The 5,404-nt window shown below is 40.1% G+C and overlaps 1 pseudogene; it reads left to right on the forward strand.

Annotated features, from left to right (window-relative positions):
* Nucleotides 1–332: 332 nt before the first annotated feature.
* LOC103736541 lies at nt 333–1,299 on the forward strand (annotated as a pseudogene).
* Nucleotides 1,300–5,404: the final 4,105 nt, after the last annotated feature.

A 5,404-nucleotide genomic window follows, 5' to 3' on the forward strand; every position in this document is an offset into this window, starting at 1 on the left:
CATTTAACAATAAAAACTAACCAGAACAGGCCTTGAATGCCACAGGTAACCTACACAATTTTCTTATTATGGTGGACACTTGTTTCTACTTCACATTAGGAAAAGGCTTGCTTGTGTGTGGACAAGGAGGTGGGGGTAGCCAAGTTGAGTCCCAGTGCCTTGGATTCCATTTTCTTTTCTTTCTCCTCCGCACCTTTGGTGGTAGTAGGCATTTGTATTTGCATTTCTTTTCATTCATTTCCAAATCTTAAAAAAAGGGGGGGGGGATTGAGGGTAATGGGAAAGGCAGGAAGGGGGAAAGGAGCATAGTGGCAGTAAAGCAAGAAGAGGACATGGGGATGAAGAAGATTAACCTGCAGTTAAAGAAGAGAGGTTGGAACAATGGCTCAGCAGTTAAGAGCACTGGCTGCTCTTGCAGAGGACCCAGGTTTGATTCCACACCCACATGGCAGCTAACAACTATTCATAACTACAGTTCCAGGGGAATGCCCTCCTCTGACCTCCCTGGACATTGCACAACAGAGGTGCACCTACACACATGAAGGCAATACACTCATACACATAAAATAAAAATAATAAATATCTTAAAAAAAAAAAAAGCAGAGCCCCAGAGGAGGTGACTTGATAATTGCTTATGTGACAGTGAGGAAATTGAAGACCTGAATGATACTTTTAAAGAACTTGAGTTTCTGAGCATGGCTAATGTGAAATTAAGTTCATTGGTCCAGCTTCCCTGCATAAACTTTGAAAGTTAGAACTTGGTGACAACATAATTTCTAGAGACTTGCAAGTCCTGGCAAAGAAATGTCCAAATCTTACCTACCTCAATCTGAGAGGAAACAAAATCAAAGATCTCACTACAGTAAAAGCTTTGCAAAATCTTAAAAATTTGAAGTCTTTACTTGCTTAACTATGAGATCACAAACATGGAAGATTAAACACTGAAAATGTCTTCGAACTGCTACAGCAACCATACTTAGATGCATTTGTTCGGGAGGAGAGCAAAACACCAGGCTCCTGAGAAGAGGATGATGACGATGGAGATGAAGGTGATGAAGTTGGTCCACTTCAAGGATTTGAAGAATTTGAAGAGGAGGTGGAGTTGGAGGAAGAGGAAGATGAGGATGAGGATGAAGCAGGCTCAGAAGTGGGAGAGGGAGAAGAGGAAGGGGGCCTCTCATACTTAATGCAAGAAGCAATTAGGATGAAGAAGATGATGATGATTACGTTGGTAAAGGGGAAGAAGATGACCAGACCCCTCTCAGCTCAGATTCCCTGATGCTCCTGGGTTTGCAGTAGAGTGATGACATCTGTTTCCTTATGTATGATAATGATCCCTACAGAAGATACTGTGCAACTTTCTATAGGAAAAGTATGATTTTATCATTCTGATTAAGATTTACTGGTCTGCTAATCATAACATATATAGAAAAGAATGTTCATCGATCCACCCATCGTGAAATTCTATAGCCTTGTATTTAGAATCTTACTTTTTCTAATTCATGATTATTGTATCAAATATTTTTAGTCCATAACTAGAAAATGATTGCTTTCGCACAGGTATAATTTGGTGCATTCCATTCATAATGTTCTAAAGTTATTCATAAATTAACAAATTACAATCAGCTATACTATGAAATGACAATAGTCTCTTCAGTGATAAAGTTGATTAAGTTTTTAGAGGTGATCCAGAAATCTTTAGTTTGCACACAGTATTTTGGGGGTTGGGGATAAGGGTATTGTATTAGTTACTTTTCTGTTGCTGTGATAGAAGCACCAACCAAAGTTAGAGGAGGAAGAGTTTATTTATGCTTACGGTTCCAAGGGGCAGGAGTCCATCTTGGCAGGAAGGCATGGAGGCAGAGCTGGCTGGAGGAGGAAGCTAAGCTCTCACATGTTCAAGCAGGCACAGGAAGCAAGAGAACGACTTGAGATCCAGCATGCCTTAAGAACTCTCTAAGTCCTCACCCAGTTCTGTTCTTCTTCCAGGATAACCACACCTTCTAAGACCTCCCAAAACAGCACCACCAACTGGGGACAAAATATCCAAATACTTGGAGCCTATGGGGGACATTCTTATTCAAACTACCACAGGTATTCAGGGGATTATTTTTATTACAAATAAGTTGAACATTAGAAGCAGAATATTAAAGATTCCGTTTATTATTGCCCATGTGTTAGAGGAGGTTCTGTTCAACAACATAGTTCCAGGCTCTTATGGTGACTGATAAGATTTTATTTTTGAAGAAAAGGTTGCTTATGTAAGCTCAGAGACATGCAGGCAGCTGTGTGTTTCACATGCTGGCCATGGATCTTGCCGGCCAGAGGTCACGCGTGCTTCAGGAGGCCAGTGGGCTTCAGGACCCCGTGTGCTTTCTTCGCAGCCATTTCTCTGCCTTCCACGCCTGCTCCACTGCTTTCATAGGCCAGAAGACAGCTAGCAAAGTTGTGGATACCCAGAGAACTTTGTCTTAAACCTCAGCCACTTTTTCTTGGATCTGTGTGGGTTTCAAGCAAGTAAAGCGGAAGAAATGGAGTATTTTTTGAGATCAGAAAATCATTATAGATACATTATCAGGAGACAGTGTCTCTTTGCTGACCATTCGTGGCATGTTATGGACAGGACACAGAAGCAGTGGTGCTAGACTCAGAGGTCAGCACCTTCACCTGCTCGTGATGAATAAGACGCTTAATCAAACATTTAAGTTGGTTCCCCAAATGATTTCCATACCAACACTGTGAAATATTTATTGTGTTTCTGAGTAGAACTTTTAATTCTTCTTCCTGTAGTTTTAAAGCATTATCAGATGTAGCATTTGACTGGAACATAGTAGGCAGTTGGAAGACTATGTGATATTAAATCAATATTAAAATTGATTTATTTCAGGTGAGTTTCTATTAAAAATAGAAAAGCATTTGGGGTAAATGTATGTGCTTGCTTATACGGCTACTAAATAAATAGACTGGACAGACAAATGCATCTACCTTTAGGTCATGGAGGCTCTGTGTTTGAGGCAATGGCCTAGTATTTTAAAACAAAAATATGAAGCAATTTATACAGAAATTAAAAATGTTACATAACTGACTGACCTAAAACACTTGTGATAAATTTAAGGGAAACAGTGGAATCTCCACAGGACTAATGTTTTTCTCCTAATTTTAACAATTAGAATGGCTGCTTGTAGTCCCTACAAATTCGTATTGCACACTATGGCAGATTTTTTTTAATGGTTATTTTTAAAGAGAAAACAATTGACTTTTTTTTTTTTTTACCAATCATCAATTGTCCAAACAAAATTAGAGTTCTTTTATTTAAAAAACAACACATGCAGCTTCCAGATAACTTTTAAGATTTATTTAGCTTTGTGGAGGTGGCATTTTCATACAAAAAAGTAAGGGTAGGCTTTACAGTTTGTGGATATTTTGGTCCTGTTTTAATGCTCTTTGCATGATGATATGTATAAAGTGTGTTAAGTCCCTCAAGAGTTCCTCCTTAAAAACTTCAAAGTTAATAATACTTTGTGCAGTCGTGTTTTGAATAGAGCCATGACAGTGCTAAAAAGCACAGGGACACAGTGCTCCACATCTTTTACTGTTTCTGACTCTTCCCTGTTTTGTTTTTTCCTGTGACTGCTTCAAATAAATTGAAGATTTTCAGTTGTTAAAAATCCTTGTATTCCTCATCCCTCCTTTCTTCTTCAAATGTCTTTATAATGAAACAAATGGCTGGATGGTTAGTTTAACTATCAGCTTTATACAACCCATAATCACCAGGGAAGACAGGCTCAATGGGGAATTGTCTAGATCAGGTTGGTCTATGGATGTGCCTGTGAGAGATCTTCTCTTTTTAAACATTTTACTTATTTTTTGATAATTTCATGCAATGTATTTTGACCATGTTCAGACCTACTCCTACATCCCCACTCAGACCCACCCTGACTTTCATGTCACTCTTTTTAAGACCTGCGGAGTCTAACTTGCATTCCCTAAATACTCCTAGGTGTGGACCCATCCCCTACAGCATGGTCAACATCACAATCTTAAAGAAAACTGACTTTCCCTCTCCCAGCAACTATCAATTGCCGATAAATCCTCAGGTAGGACTGGGGCTTCTTGCCCCCCCTTCCCCCTCCATGAAGATCAGGCTCTTGTCTGGCTTGGGCTTACACAGATCTTGTGCATGCTGTTCCAAACACTGTGGGTTCATACATGTAACTGTCCTGTTGTGTCCAGAAAACAGTTCCCTTGTATTCATCCACCACCCCTGGCTCTTACAATCTTTCCACACCCGACTCTTGGGAGGAGAGATTTTAACACATGTCCCATTTATGGCCAAGCACTCCATACTTTCTTATTCTCTGCACATTGACCAGTTGTGGGTCTCTGTGTTAATCAGCATTTGCTGCAAGAAAAACCATCTCTGGTGAGAGGTGAGAGATGCACTAATCTATGGATATACTAATAAGTCATTAGGAGTCAGTTTAAGACTATGTCTATGGCCTATGATATGCCTAGCCACAGGTCTTGGCCCTAATAACAGTGCCAAATATTGGAATCTATATTGAGAAACAAGCTTTAAATTCAATCAGAAGGGAGTTGGTTACTCCCATAATATATCATGCCAGGCCAGTCACTATTTTAGCTTACAGAGTTCACAGTTAAGCAAGGTTAATGATTACTTTCCCTTCCCATAGTATTCATTGCACCTGACAGCACTATGAAAGCTAGCCAGTAGAGATGAAGCTTTGCAGTCATTACCAGCTTGATTTCTCCATGTTAGTTCTACATCTCACATATGCAATACCTTCAGCAATAGGGTCTTATCGTTAAGTTCTGAAGGGCAACTAGAAGCCATGGCAGCAGCCATTATTTCTTAATGGTCGGCGGGATCCCTGGTTGACAATTCCAAAAGAGGAAGCCCATTTCTGCCACTGTACTTCCCATTTCCTAGCCTGTGGTGTCAGAGAGAGGCACTGTATCCCAGTTACGGAGTGATTCCATATAAAGTTTGATATTGTAAATGTATACATTTTAACAAGCTTCTACAGGATTGGAAGAGCAAGTATCTCTGTAATAGAATACTGCGGGATCCCTGGTTGACAATTCCAAAGGAGGAAGCCCATTTCTGCCACTGTGCTTCCCATTTCCTAGCCTGTGGTGTCAGAGAGAGGCACTGTATCCCAGTTACGGAGTGATTCCATATAAAGTTTGATATTGTAAATGTATACATTTTAACAAGCTTCTACAGGATTGGAAGAGCAAGTATCTCTGTAATAGAATACAGAGTCCTTTGGGACTATGTCCAAGAATGGTATAGCTGGATCACGTAATAGAGCTATTTCAGACTCTGCACTGATCTCCATAGTGGCTGTGCCTGTTTGCTCTCCCGCCAGCATTGAGCAAG

This window comes from Nannospalax galili, unplaced genomic scaffold (assembly GCF_000622305.1).
Source record: "Nannospalax galili isolate Female #2095 unplaced genomic scaffold, S.galili_v1.0 scaffold136, whole genome shotgun sequence".
Classification (NCBI taxonomy): Eukaryota; Metazoa; Chordata; class Mammalia; order Rodentia; family Spalacidae; genus Nannospalax; species Nannospalax galili.